Here is a 16,100-nt window from a genome sequence, read left to right on the forward strand (position 1 = left end):
TTTAATTTTATTTTTATTTAAATTTTTAATTTTTTTCGTCGCACTGTGATGACATCAAATGCGCGCTTTCGTCGAGCGCGCTTTTGTGGACCGCGGTTTTGACGGGTCACGGAGTGGATGAAGGTGATGTTCCCCGGGAGTAAACAGACTGAACCCATTGGCTTATTTCATCCAAAATCATTTTCTTTCTTTCTGTCTTTTTTTTTCCCAAAGAATTTTTATTTATTTTTAAATTCTCTTACATAGCATTTAAGCATACATTCACGTAATTGGTCTTCTTCTTTACATTTATCATTCTTATACATTTATTATTTCATTTAATAAGTTATAATGTACGATTCGGGTTGCTTTATTTAACATCCCTTCCTCTTTTTTGTAACATCTCGTTTTCCCTTTCTTTTCTCCCTCCCTCCCTTCTCTACTTTCTTTCTTCCTTCCTCCTCTCCTTCTCCTCCCTCCCTTACCTTTCTCCTACTCCCGCTCTTCCTCTTCCCCTTCCTACCCTCTCTCTTTCTCTTTCTCCCCCTTCCATCCTCCTCTCCTTACCTCTTTCTTCTCCCCCCCCGTCTTCCTTTCTTTCTCTCCTCCTTTCTCCCTTTCTTTTTCTATTATCGTTGGTGTATATTTCAAAACTCAGTTTATGTTTCCATGGGATGGTATTTCCATCAGCCCAAATATAATTTAGTATCATTTCTTATTCCCTTACCTTCACTAATCTACCCTAGGTATGTTTCCTCCCCTTTATGTCTCGTTCTTGAATATATAAATATATGTTTAATATTTTCTTTTCTGTTTTCCCCTTCTCCCCCCTCCCTTTCCATTTAATAGTGCATCCAAAATCATTTGAAGGCCTTCCAGCCTGAACCTCTTCACCTGGTCACAAGAACAGGTGGGAAAGTCCCTCCTGGGTCAATTTTTAGCCTCCCAGCTCAGCAATGTACAGAAGCTACCCATCAGCTACCCCATTAGGGGAGGCTCTGGCAAAATCCAGCTGGAGACCAGTCCTGATGCTGGTCTCCTCCATCAGGCTCCCTGATCCTCGTATCAGGAGAAGGCAGAACTGGCCGCTAGATGACCAGAACCTCTACTATGAGATCAGGGCTTCCACCAGGAACCCAGAAAGTCCACCAGTAGCCCAGGACCTTCACCAGGAGATGACAACCTCCACTAGGAACCCAGAATCTCCACCAAGAACTCAAGAGCTCCATTATGAGAACAGGACCTGCACTATAGAAGCAGGAGTTTCACGATGAGAGCAGGGCCTCCCCAGGAGCCCAGGGCCTCCATCAGATGATCAGAACCTCCACTAGGAGCCCAGAACCAGGAACTCAACACCTTCATTATGAGAAAAGGGCCTCCACCAAGAGCCCAGGACCTTCCCCAGAAGATCAGAACCTCCACCAGGAACTCAGAACCTTCACTATGAGATCAGGGCCTAGCCCAAGACCTCTACCAGGAGATCAGAACTTCCACCAGGAGATTAGAACCTTCACCAGGAGCTCAGAACCTCCACCAGGAGATCAGAACCTCCACCAGGAGATCAGAACCTCCAGCAGGAGCTCAGAATCTCCACCAGAAGATCAGAACCTCCACCAGGAGATCAGACCCTCCAGGAGCTCAGAACCTCCATCAGAAGCTCAGAACCTCCACCAGAAGATCAGAACTTCCACCAGGAGATCAGAAGCTCCACCAGGAGATCAGAAGCTCCACTAGAAGATCAGAACCTCCACCAGGAGATCAGAACCTCCAGTCCAGTAGGAAATCAGAACCTTCACTATGAGATCAGGGCCTAGCCCAGGACCTCTACCAGGAGATCAGAAATTCCATTAGGCGATTAGAACCTCCAGCAGGAGCTCAGAATCTCCAGCAGGAGCTCAGAACCTCCACCAGGAGATCAGAACCATCACCAGGAACTCAGGACCTTCACTATGAGATCAGGGCCTCCACCAGGAGCCCAGAACCTCCTTTCAGTTGGGAAAGGAGGCCTTCTCCCTGCTGAGAAATGTGTGAAATCCAATTTCTCTGTCTCCCCCGCTCCCCCCCTCCTGCTTTTCTGGACTTTCTCTCTCTCCCCCCTCAAGCGGAACTGTTCCCAGAGAAACATTCCATCTCACCAGGGCTAACGACTTTCTTCTGTGCTCTTGCATTAATGAGTCCGGGGCCCCCGGCTCCCGTCAGAGAGAAGCCATGCACGAAATTGCTTGAATTTTTAATTCAGGAGGGTTATGATAGGAGAATCAAAGTCACACACACTCCAGTCGCCGAGGCCGGGGCCGACACGGGCCATTGGCTTGGCCAATTTTCTTTTGATTTTCTCCAAATATTTCTCCGTCACCACCACCACCACCACCTCCCCGATCCACCACTTCCTCGCCTGTCCCTTCGGCAAGGAGAGGCACCCCAGTGGTGTGTGCTTTTTAAGCCACCGAGATGCCTCCCCCCTCCACTCCGTCCCAGATCAGGGACCCTGGTTATCTTCTCTCTTTCTCTTCCCACCTCCCAGCCCCACTAAGAGTTTATTTTGCACCTGGAGCTCTGGCGAAGTTCTGGGAGACTGCCTCCGTTGGCAGCCTCCCCTCCCTCGGCTTTGCTTCTCCTCATCCAGAAAGTGGACACACCCAATAAGAAACGGAGGAGCCCCCCCCCCAAAGAGGACAATTTTCATCCTGCCTCCCCCAGGGAGGTAGAGGTGACCTCCTTGGGAAAAAGCAGGACATCAAATGAGAAGCTTGTCTTTTGGGAAAGGTCACCTTTTGGATCAAGGGCCACCCGTCTGGTTTGTGGGAAAGGACGCCGAAGGCATGACAACGGGAGGTGTTGCAAACAACAACAACAACAACTACAGCAACACCCCTGCATCTTTATCATGCTTGGGATGCTGGAGGCAAGCTCCTTGCTGGTGGTAATTTTCCCCCAGCGCACAAGGAAAAATTAAAATTTTCTTACCAGGAATAGTTTTTCCAAAGGAATCTGGGGGCAAAAAAAAGGAATAGAGATAGAGCTTGATGGCGGACAATTGAGCCTCGGATTTCGGTTGCTAAGCGAGACGTTTCACACGTCCCACTTTACGACCTTTCTTGTCGCAGTCATTAAGTGAATCGCTGCGGTGGTTAAGCCAGCCGCGCGCTTGTTAAGTGAATCTGTCTTCATCGTTGACTTGGCTTGTCGGAAGGTCGCAAAACGGATCGCGTGACCCGGGGGGGAGCCTGAAAATCCTCATAAATATGAATCGGTTGGCAAGCGCCTGGATTTTGATGCCTCCATGGGGATGCTTAAGTACATAAGTCACTTTTTTTCAGTGCGGTTATCACTTCGAACAGTCACTAAGGGAACTGTCATAAATCAAGGACCATCTGTAGTTCCTTTGTGGGTTCCACCACAAATGCGCGCACAACAAAAGCGCGCCTGACTAAACCGCGGTGACTAAAGCGCGGTGACAAAACCGTGCGACGAATGAGCGACTAATTAGCCCTAAAGCGCGCCGACAAAAGCGCGCCGACAGAAGCGCGTTGTAACGGAACCCTAAACCTAACCCTAAACCTAACCCTAAACCTAACCCTAAACCTAACCCTAAACCTTACCTTAAATTAAATCGCGCTTCTGTCGGCGTGCTGTTGTCGGCGCGCTGTTGTCAGCGCGCTTTTGACATCGCGGTTTTAGCGCTGCGGTGTTGTCGGCGCGCTTATGACGTTCGCGCTTTTGTCGGGTCACGACTTTGTGTTGTAAGGACTCTAGGATAGGGTGTGGAGTCCAGGAATTCATAGTAAGGCAGTCCAGACAGATAGCTATCGGGTCTCTGCTTCGAAGAGCAGGGAAGCCAATGGGCTCCATTGCCAAATTGCTGCTGTTTTTTTAATGTCCAGTTAAAATACTATAAAATCCATTGTTTCATATCCTGGAGCAATCGTGCCTGGCTAACATCCTTCCAGGGTCCTAAGGGATCCACCTACAGTATTTACTCAAGCTTGAACCTACCTACCCAACTGTTAAAAGTTTCGTTTACAGGGCCCTGATTCTTCTTAGTGGCCTCCTGTGAACCTGTCAGGTTTCTCAAAACCCTCCTTCGAAACGGCGGTGGCCCACTTGACTGGGTGCCACCTAAAAATTCATCGGGTCTTCTCGCTTTCTTTTTTTTTTCTTTTGCAGCTCTGCCACGCTGCTCGTATCGGGTGTGCGATCGCACTCCCCAGGGTTTGCACAAGGGTTCAGCCCAGATTGAAGAAGGACGGTGCTTTTCAGACAAACAACTTCACGAAGTCCAACCTGCTGATTTATTCTAACCCCCCGCCACCCCCCGCCACCCCCGGGGGCTGTGTTTCATTCTCGAGGTTTAATTCGAAGTAAATAGAGCTGGTACGATTACTTTCCTGCTGTCCGGTCCTCACTGGTCAGAGGGAATTATAACATTGGTCATCGGGTTTTCGAGTCCAAGAAAAGAGGCACGTCAAAAACTCTGCACAGCTGGAGGTTTTTAAGAAGAGATTTGCCTGAAATGGCATAACCTTTTCAGCCTTGTGTGCCCGAAAGCGTGCAACACCCTCCCACGTGCCCAGCCCCCCTGCGCATGCACATACGACGCCCCCCCTCCCCATACATGTGCAGGCAACCCCCATTTTTTGGGCCTAGTAGGCCTCCTTGAAGCCTCTTGGGACCACAGTCCCTGAGCTCCCCCCCACACACACATGACGCCCTGCCTCACATGCCTGCGCATAAGAGCCAAGGTGGCGCAGTGGCTAGAGTGCAGCACTGCAGGCTACTTCAGCTGTTCTGTAGTTTGGCTGTTCAAATATCACCGGCTCAGGGTTAACTCAGCCTTCCATCCTTCCGAGGTGGGTGAAATGAGGACCCAGATTGTTGGGGGCAATATGCTGACTCTGTAAACCGCTTAGAGAGGGCTGAAAGCCCTATGAAGCGGTATATAAGTCTAACTGCTATTGCTATTGCTATCTCCCGCATCCATGGCAGAGACCCAAAAATGAGCTGGCCAGCTGGAGGTGCGCACACGCATGCACGGTGGAGCTGAGCCGAGCCGAGCGACAGCTCACGTGCCCGCAGAGAGGGCTCCACATGCCACCTGTGGCATGCGTGCCATAGGTTCGACATCACAGCAGGCATAAGGTTTCCTGCTTGAGCAGGGGGTTGGACTAGAGGACCTCCAAGGTCCCTTCCAACACTTCTGTTATTCTGTTAACTTTCACCTGTTTCATCAGAGGAAACACGAACAATAGGTTAGGCTGCTAATAACAATGGCCACACTCTTAAACCACCCTGGTTTGCATAGTTTAGGAACAAATGATAACCAACGCACCGGGGGCATCCAGAGAAGGAATCATTGAAGGAGTCAAAATTGTGCCTAGGAGCATGTAAAAAAGCGACATGACTTGTGGGCAGGTGTTGTTTTCCTTTTGATTCTTTTTTAAAATATCTCTTCTCCCACAAGGGATTCTGCCCGTGAGGATTATAAATAGACCTGTAGCCACGTAATGTTAATAGATTAAAATAGAAGTTCAGAACTCTGGAGTTGGAAAGGGGCATCTAGTGAGCTGGACTAGATGACCTACAAGGTCCCCTCCAACTCTGTTATTCTATTCTATTCTATTCTATTCTATTCTATTCTATTCTATTCTATTCTCATTTCTCTTTTCTTCTCTTCCATTCCATTCCATTCTGGTATAAAAAATCCAAATTAAAGCATTCTTTGAGTGAAGCAGGAAAGAGCAAATGATGATAAAGTGGTAAATTATTAGTTCAAATTCTACCTTGGTCATGAAAGCCATATGGCTGATGAACCAGTCACCAGGAGTCAGTGAATTCTAGTCCCACCCTAGGCATGGAAGCCAGCTAGGTGACTTTGGGCCAACCATCAGACGTCAGTGAGTTCTAGTCCCACCCTAGGCATGAAAGCCAGCTAGATGACTTTGGGCCAATCATCAGGAGTCAGTGAGTTCTAGCCCCACCCTAGGCATGAAAGCCAGCTAGGTGACTTTGGGCCAATCATCAGGAAGCTGTGAATTCTAATCCTGCCTTAGGCATGGAAGCTCTTTCTCAGCCCAACCCACCTCACAGGATCGTTGTTGTGGGGAAACTAGGAGGAGGAAGGAATATTGTGGGTGTTCGTTGCCTTGAGTTATTTATTATAAAAAATAAATAAAGGTGGATATAAATAAACAAAAAGGGGTGCGGTGGTTCAGTGGCTAAGACGCTGAGCCTGTTGATCAGAAAGGTCAGCAGTTCAGCAGTTCGGCAGTTCGAATCCATAGCACTGCATAACAGAGTGAGATCCCGTTATTTGTCCCGGCTTCTGCCAACCTAGCAGTTCGAAAGCATGTAAAAATGCAAGTAGGGAAATAGGAACCACCTTTGGTGGGAAGGGAAAAGCATTCCATGCCCCTACAGCGTTTAGTCATGCCGGCCACATGACCACGGAGATGTCTTCGGACAGTGCTGGCTCTTCAGCTTTGAAACTGAGATGAGCACCGCCCTCTAGAGTCGGGAACGACTAGCATATATGTGCAAGGGGAACTTTACCTTTACCTACAAACCAACAAATAAAATTAAAGGAGCTGAAAAAAATCAGGTCATCTGGTAAGATCCTTATCCTTGCATTTTGTGACAAAATGCTTTTGGTGGAATTCTCTCTGGATCTGGAGGTCTGCCCACCATGCCAAGTTGGACACCGTCACAGAGACGATGTCAGGACTCCCACCAAAATTTACCCGCCAGCTGCCACCAGTTTCTGCTGATTCCTTCATGCTCCATTACTAATGTTTGGGTGGGAACCTCAGTGGCCACATCAATTTCTCGGAGGTGCTTCCTGGGGTTGGTAGCGCCTCGGGCTAACAATTATATATTCCTTCCAAAGGAGAAGAGAATAACCTAGCAACTACTCACCACCTATTTTTCTTTCCTGTTTCCTCATATGACGCATCGGTGTAATTCCTTCCTTTCTGTGATCATCTTAAGATCAGAACCCAAGTCCATTTTTTTTTTTTATTTTTCTACTTGCTGATGATGTGGTGCTGCCCGGATATTTATCCCATCCAATGGTGGGATTCAAATAATTTAACAACCGATTCTTTGCCCTAATGACCAGCTGGGTAGGCGGGGCTCAATGGCCATGTGACTGGGTGGGCGTGGCCAACTCAATGTCACTCACGTTGATGGGTGCTTCACCTTAACTGTTACAATGTAATGAGGGTAAACCGGAGAGGCAGTGTAAGCAGGGCAGTAAAGATTAGGCTAGAAACAACACCAGAATGTTTCCTTCCTGCCTTCCTTACAGGATTAGCCCTGCAAAGTGGAAAAAAAACAAAAGGAGATTTCTTCCAACAACCGGTTCTCCGAACTGCTTAGAAAGTTAACCGGTTCTCCCGAATCGGTGCGAACTGGCTGAATCCCACCACTGATCCCAACCCTCCTTCCATGAACGTCACCGCAATTTCTAATGTTGGATTTTCCCCCTTACCAAGGGGAGCCTCCTTGTGGAGTACTGTGAAGCCGTTACCACGGCAACTCCACAGCGCTGTACAGTAGAAGCCATTTTGAGGCAGTATGGTAGAAGACATTTTAAGGCACAACAGGCTGTATCGTAACAGAACACCATCCCTGCCGAGGGATATAAGGGGTGTCTTACCACCACAGTATTTGTTTCCAGAGAGTAAGTCATCTGTGTACCAAGTTTGGTTGAAATTGCTCAAGGCATTCCAGAGTTATGCTGGAACGAACGAACGAACACACACACACACACATACACACACACACACACACACGAGGGATGGATGGATGGATGGATGGATGAAGAAAAACAAAATTCCATAATATCTATTTTCTCAAGGACCCTTCCTGTGCTTCAGTGTTTTTCAACCTTGGCAACTTTAGGACAGGTGGACTTCAACTCCCAGAATTCCCCATCCAGCAGTGGGGAATTCTGGGAGTTGAAGTCCACTTGTCTTAAAGTTGCCAAGGTTGAGAAACACTGGTCTATTTGAAGAGTTGTCTGCTATCCAAGCCCATTTTAAGATGAACAGACCATGAAGAAGGCCATTGCCTTCTTCATCTCGCCACACTCCAACATGGGAATTTGTAGAATTGTAATCTCAGTATTCCTGGGTAGGAATAGGTTAGCATATGCAAATCCCTATTAGTTGTCCTCCTTCAGACCTAATCATTTATTTAAAAATATTAATAGCCTGCCTCAATCCTGCAGGGCATACAGTAAGGTTAATGTCAACATGTAAAACATGACAGAATCACAAAAATGACATTAATAATGGTTACATATCAGCAGAACTGCTCGCTAATTAAGAGTACCTGTTTGGTAAAATGGGCAGCCAATAAATTTAATGAATAAATAAATCAGGTAATCTATGGAACAAAGACAGGGTTACTATAAGTGTACAAGGCACTCTGGGGCAGAATTCCATTTGTACCCCCAAATAATGTTTTTAATTGTTCAATATTTAAATATATATTTGATAAATATGTTTATTAAACATAATTACATGAGTCCCTGCTGGATTGTGAGTTTGAATAATCCTCGTTTACCAACAACTCACTCAGTGACTATTTCAAGTTACAATGACACTGTAATGCGGAGGACTTACAACTGTTCCTTGCATAGAATAGAATAGAATAGAATAGAATAGAATAGAATAATAGCAATAGCAATAGCAATAGCAGTAGACTTATATACCGCTTCATAGGCCTTTCAGGCCTCTCTAAGCGGTTTACAGAGAGTCAGCATATTGCCCCCAACAATCTGGGTCCTCATTTTACCCACCTCGGAAGGATGGAAGGCTGAGTCAACCCTGAGCCGGTGAGATTTGAATCGCTGACCTGCTGATCTAGCAGTAGCCTGCAGTGCTGCATTTAACCACTGCGCCACCTTGGCTCTTGGAATAAGGGGAGGAAAGAAAGGGGGAAAAGAAAGAAAGAAAGAAAGAAAGAAAGAAAGAAAGAAAGAAAGAGAAAGAAAGAAAGAAAGAGAAAGAAAGAAGGAAGGGAAGAAAGGAAGGAAGAAAGAAAGAAAGAAAGAAAGAAAGAGAAAGAAGGAAGGAAGGGAAGGAAGGAAGGAAGGAAGGAAGAAAGAAAGAAAGAAAGAAAGAAAGAAAGAAACTAACTAACTAACTAACTAACTAACTAACTAACTAACTAAGTAAGTAAGATAACCATGTTGGCCAAATATGTAGTCCTCATCTTACAACTATTTGTTTAACAATCGTTTAAAATTATGACACTCAAGTCAAGTTTCCGGTGAGTCCAGCTCAACACTGATGATTTAATGCATATCTAGAGCAGGGGCGTCAAACTCGATTTCACTGAGGGCCGCATCTGGGTTGTGTTTGACCTGATGGGCAGGGGTGCCCGTGGCCAGGGTGGCCGTGGCCAGCTTGACGTCACTCCTGTCGGAGGCACCTGAGGTGGCCCAAGTGCTCTGCCAGCGAAAACAGGCCCACAAGCTCCGTTTTGGCTGCAACCGCCTCCTGCAACCCTCTGCCAGCGAAAATGTGGACTTCCCAAGCTCAGTTTTCACTGTCAGAGGCACCGCGGGCTGGTCCTTCTCTGTTTCCAGGACCGCTCTGCGGGCCAGATCAAAACACCCCGTGGGCCAAATCCTGCCTCAGACCTTCACTTTGACACTTACCAATGCTGCCAATTACCTCCCAAAGACCCATTAGATCGCACAGGGCCGGCCTCCTCTGGGTTCCATCCACCAGCCAATGCCATCTGGCTACGACCCGGGGGAGGGCCTTCTCTGTTGCAGCTCCGGCCCTTTGGAACGAACTCCCCGCGGAGATTCGGACCCTCACCTCTCTCCCTGCTTTCCGAAAAGCCGTTAAAACCTGGCTGTGTCGGCAGGCCTGGGGTTGATGAGCTCCCTTCCCCTCTCGACAGGTGTGGTTGTTGGTCATTTTAATATGTTTATTTTGTACTTGTATGTTTCCCCTTCCCGTTTAAGTTGTTCGCCGCCCTGAGTCCCTTTCAGGGAATAGGGCGGCATATAAATAAAATAAAACTTTAACTTAAACTTAAACTCTTGATGACAAGAGTGAATGTAATTTTTCCTCTCCAATTTCCCCTGAAAATTCCTGCTTGTCTCCCCTTCAAATATAGAACAAATCTCACTTTGCTTAGCTTTTTCAATCCCACTTGGGAAACACAATGCCCTGTAACAGAATAGCATAATACAGGGAGTCCTTGACTTACAACCATTCACTGAATGACTGTTCAAGATTACAACGACAATGAGAAAATTGATGGTTTTCCCAGTTACGATTGTTGCAGTATCCCCATGGTCATGTGATCAAAATTCGGATGTTTTGACAACTGACAGTTGCAATGTTCTGGAATCCTGTGATTCCAGGAGTTCACCGTGGACCAAGAATGTGAGCATGTTTTGCTTGCGCGCCCGGCTCGCACGCATGCACACAGCTTAGAAAATGTGGCTAAATAGGACAGCACAGCGCTGGGGCAGGTGGGCCGGGCCGCCGCTCTCAGGTCGCCATTACCAATTTGCTCGAACTGGTCCGAACCGGCCCGAACCAGCTGTGATCCTTTTTTGCGACCTTCCGACAAGCAAAATCAATGGGGAAGCCACATTCCCTTAACAATCGTGTTACTATCTTAACAACTTCAGTGATTCACTTAACAAGCGCCACAAGAAAGGTGGTAAACCGGGGGAAAACTCACTTAACAACCATCTCGCTCATCAGCAGAAATTTTGGGCTGGATTGTGGTCGTAAGTCGAGGACTACTTGCATTTGTTTCATTCCAGGCTGCCTTTGGTGAACAGAAAGCAAGGTCAGCACAAACCAGAGTTTTGTGAACGACAACGAACACCTGTGTAGTCCAGCATCCAATCGGCTACAGTGGCCATGCAGATGTTTTCAGGCGTGGCATGACAAAACCGCGCTCGACTAAAGCGCGCCCGATTAAACCGCGTCGCTGATGTCATCAACAGCGCGACAACAGTGAGCGCGGAGAAAGAAGGGCGCTTTAAATAGCGCTTTGAAAGCAAGCTGATTCAAGTTAAGGTAAGGGTTAGGTTTAGGGTTAGGTTTAGGGTTGGGTTAAGGGTTAGGTTTAGGTTTAGGTTTAGGGTTAGGTTAAGGGTTAGGTTAAGGGTTAGGGTTAGGGTTAGGGTTAGGTTAAGGGTTAGGGTTAGGCTTAGGCTTAGGCTTAGTGTTAGGTTTAGGGTTAGGGTTAGGGTTAGGGTTAGGGTTAGGGTTAGCTTTAGGGTTAGGGTTAGGTTAAGGGTTAGGATTAGGTTTAGCGTTAGGTTAAGGGTTAGGTTTAGGGTTAGGGTTAGGTTAAGGGTTAGGCTTAGGCTTAGGCTTAGGTTTAGGGTTAGGGTTAGGGTTAGGGTTAGGGTTAGGGTTAGGGTTAGGGTTAGGGTTAGGGTTAGGGTTAGGGTTAGGGTTAGGGTTAGGGTTAGGGTTAGGGTTAGGGTTAGGGTTAGGGTTAGCTTTAGGGTTAGGGTTAGGTTAAGGGTTAGGATTAGGTTTAGCGTTAGGTTAAGGGTTAGGTTTAGGGTTAGGTTTAGGGTTAGGTTAAGGCAGTGTTTTTCAACCTTTTTTGTGCAAAGGCACACTTTTTTCATGAAAAAAATCACGAGGCATACCACCATTAGAAAATGTTAAAAAAAATTAACTCTGTGCCTATATTGACTATATATAAAGTAATTCTCCCATGGCACACCTTACACTATGTCACGGCACACTAGTGTGCCACGGCACAGTGGTTGAAAAACACTGGGTTAAGGGTTAGGGTTAGGGTTAGGGTTAGGGTTAGGGTTAGGTTAAGGGTTAGGGTTAGGGTTAGGGTTAGGGTTAGGGTTAGGGTTAGGGTTAGGTTAAGGGTTAGGATTAGGATTAGGTTTAGCGTTAGGTTAAGGGTTAGGTTTAGGGTTAGGTTTAGGGTTAGGTTAAGGGTTAGGGTTAGAGTTAGGGTTAGGGTTAGGTGGGGTTAGGTTTAGGTTTAGGGGTTAATTTTAGGTTTAGCGTTTACAGCGTGCTTTTTTCTCCGCGCTGTTGTCACACTGTGATGACGTCAGCTACGCGGTTTCGTTGAGCGCCCTTTAGTCGAACGCGGTTTTGTGGTGGAACCGTTTTCAGGAAGGAGACAGCCAGGGGTATCTGCAGAATGCGGTCGAAAAAATTCCAGATGTGGGATGCCCATAAAAACCAGGTGTCGCTTCAATTACATTATCGTAATTGCCATCCTTACCTTTTCGTCCGTGCCCTACGGAGATTCCCGGTTAGAGATTATAAAGCAAAGGGCACATATGCCAACTGGACAGATGACCAGATTCGCAGACTCCGTGACGACTTCTGAACTTTACTGCTGTATTTTTTTTTATTTTTTTTAAGGAAGGTCCCAAGAATTTCAAAATTATAATCCTGGCCACTTTGGATTTTTTTTTTGTCTATGTGCTGTTGCATTTTTTTTTAAAGAGAAAGATTTTGAGGATGGAGAGTGGGGGGGGGGAGGAACCTCTCCTCCGCCAAGAAAATGTAGAAATTGTCCTCTTCAATTCCTTTTACCTTTTCCTTGGATTCTTTCTTAAATATTAACAGAGGAGCCATTAGACGGGTGTTCAATGGAGCAGAAGGACAAACGTCCAAAGTGCAAGTGTCTTGTGCAAGTATCAGTTCAATTTAGAGGGGGGGAAAAAGGGAGGGAGGGGGCTGTATGAGCTGGCAGGGGGGTGTTGGGTATTGCAGAAGAGGTATTATTTGCTCATTTTGTTCTCGTTTTTGAATCCAGAATATATTCCGCAATTACCCCATAGTCAATTCTCAGATTGAGTTGGAAGGGACCTTGTAGGTCATCTAGTCCAACCCCCACACAAGCAGGAGACACACTGGTTAAATGCAGCACTGCAGGCTACTTCAGCTGACTGCTAGTTCTGCAGTTCGGCTGTTCAAATCTCACCGGCTCAGGGTTGACTCAGCCTTCCATCCTTCCGAGGTGGGTAAAATGTGGACCTGGATTGTTGTTGGGGGCAATATGCTGACTCTGTAAACCGCTTAGAGAGAGCTGAAAGCCCTATGAAGCGGTATATAAGTCTAACTGCTATTGCTACACCATTTCTGACAAATGGCAGTCCAGACTCTTCTTGAAAGTTTCCAGTGATGAAGGCAACTTCTGAAGGCAACTTCTGTTCCATTGGTCAATTGCTGTCACTGTCAGAAAATTTCTCCTTATTTCTCGGTTGAATCTCTCCTTGATCAGTTTCCATCCATTATTCCCTGTCTGGCCTTCGGGTGCCTTGGGAAATAGCTTGACTCCTTCCTCTCTGTAGCAGCCCCTCTTGGTGGTACCTTGAGGTCTAACATCTTGATCCTTTTGATCACGCCCTACAGACAACCCCCATCCCAAATCAAGGGGCTCAGCCAATCTCATTGTCCACATGTTGTACTCTGACAATGAAAGGTTTGTTTTGATTTGATTTGATTCTGCACAGGAATGAAATCCTGGCCGCCTCAAATCAAGCTTAATTTTTTGCAAAGGTATTAAAATAAAACAACACGATGAAAGAAAGCAGTCTGCATTTAGGCTTCGCCAGACTTGGAATAGAGATTCACTATTCAGGGGAAAAAATCCATTTAACTCTCTGTAGAGGATATGGGACATGGTGGCTCAGTGGCTAAGATGCTGAGCTTGATCAGAAAGTCGGCAGTTCGGCAGTTCGAATCCCTAGTGCCACGTAACAGAGTGGGCTCCCGTTACTTGTCCCAGCTTCTGCCAACTTGCAGTTTGAAAGCACATAAAAATGCAAGTAGAAAAATAGGAACCATCTTTGGTGGGAAGGTAACAGCGTTCCGTGCGCCTTCGGCGTTTAGTTATGCCGGCCACATGACCACGGAGACGTCTTCGGACAGCGCTGGCTCTTCGGCTTTGAAACAGATATGAGCACTGCCCCCTAGAATCGGGAACGACTAGCACACATGTGCGAAGGGAACCTTTACCTTTAGAGGATTAAAACTGCTCTGGAGCCATGCAGTATCTTTGAATGTCCCCAACAGAATATTATTCTGCCGGGCTGGCTTGTTCTATCCCGTTGACATTTTCTTTTCTTTATTTCAAATAAGGAGAAGTAACCTCTTACTTCTCCCAATTTCATCAGCCGCATTCACTCTGTTTACGAAGATAAAATCCAACATTAATGGCCGCAGCAATATAACCCGGTTCCACCACAAAACCGCGGTAGACAAAAGCGCGCTCGACGAAAGCGCGTACGTGACGTCATCACAGCGCGACGAAAACATCGCGCTGTGAGCGGTAAATTTAAAATTAAAGCGAAAACTTTACCCTAACCCCCCCAAACCTAACCCTAAACCTAACCCTAAACCTAACCCTAAACCTAACCCTTAACCTAACCCTAAACCTAACGCTAACCCTTAACCTAACGCTAAACCTAACCCTAACACTTAACGTAACCCTAAACCTAACCCTAACCCTTAACCTAACCCTAACCCTAACCCTAACCCTAACCCTTACCTTTATGTGAATCGGCTTGCTTTAATTTTATTTTAATTTTAATTTATTTTATTTTTTAATTTTTTTCGTCGCGCTGCTGATGACGTCAGGTACGCGCTTTCGTCGAGCGCGCTTTTGTCGACCGCGGTTTTGACGGGTCACGTATAACCCAACAAAACATATTTTAGTTTTCTACTGAATATCTTCTGACATCTTTTTTTGGGGGGGGGGAAAGTCCAGGGAAAGTTGAACTTAGCGGTGGTTTCCTTTGCTTTCTAAAGGGAAACTTCAAAGCAGCTCTTATTTGCTCCTAGACAAAGAAAAGCCAGTGATTGTTTGCAAAGTGCTACAGAGACATTAATTACCAGGGCACCAGAAAGCCAAATTATCTGTCTGAGCTTCCTTCTTCAGGGTCCTTGAATTGGAGCCCCCTCCTCTAGAATACTAGAAGTTTCAGGTCAAAAGACGGACTGCAGACTCCAAACTGATGCAACTATTTGCCGTTTCCCCCCCCCCCCCAACCTGGAGCCCTCACATTGAGGGAAAACACTGCCAGGAGGTTTAAATGCCTATTTAGAAAAGAAGAACAACAGAATAACAAGAGTTGGAAGGAACCTTGGAGAACTTCTAGACAAGTGTTCACCAACTGATGGTCCGTGAGAAAATTTTGGTGGTCCGCAGAAAAATTATTTGCATTTTTTTATATTGCACTAAATCAGGGGTTCTCAGACTACGGCCCCTGGGCTGGATACATGCAATGAGCACTTGTGTTGCTGCAGAGAGTCTCCCTTTTGGGGGTCTTTTTGTCTGACTTGGGGGTCTGCTTCAGTCTCCCGGTGTGGGGCTTTGGGCTGTTGAAAGAAATGTCCTTCTGGGTTCGGCTCCAAGTGGGGAAAAAGACACTGGAGACATGGAGGCTGCTTGGAAAGATGGTTTATTGGTAGAAAAGGACCACATGACTTGAGCCCTGAACAGAAAAGGTGATCACATGCTTCAATGTTGGTGGAGAAGAAGAGAAGGGCTGAGGGAGGGGCTTGGTAGGCTTTTTATAACCTGTTCAGTCCCACCTCTCTGTTTCCTGTTCCTGTGTAAGAAATGTATTCTGATTGGTTGTCAGACTCCCATGGGGCCATGCAGGGGCTACTCTCTAGGCTGTGTTTTGAATCCAGGTTTAGTTGAGTTCTCAGATGCCATGTGGTCAGTTGAGTAAAGGGCCAATATTATCATGCTTTCCTGTAGCTGCCGGTGAAGTCTTTATTATGTAAAGTGGACTAGCTTGGCTGTCTTAATGGCCCATTAACAGTGGGGATGGGCAGGAAGCTACAGGCAACTATTCTGTCTTTTAAAACATGTTTCTTTCTTTTCACATCCAGAGAAATATTCTGCCTTTTCAATATTTCCTAGGATATTTCATTTTTCTGGGAGAGGGCTGGGTGATAACTTCCCACAGGGCAAAGGCTGGAGGGAAGTGCCACTGGTGGCAAAACCAGAGGGCCTCGTTCCAGTGAGACTGTATCATGGCCTGGAACTGGCTGACCATCTCAGCCCACTGAGCCTCCAGGCACCGGCACCTGGCCTTGCCCTCCCACAGGTCTTCCCTCTGCTTGGAAAGCCTATGC

Source organism: Thamnophis elegans, chromosome 4 (assembly GCF_009769535.1).
Source record: "Thamnophis elegans isolate rThaEle1 chromosome 4, rThaEle1.pri, whole genome shotgun sequence".
Taxonomy (NCBI): domain Eukaryota; kingdom Metazoa; phylum Chordata; class Lepidosauria; order Squamata; family Colubridae; genus Thamnophis; species Thamnophis elegans.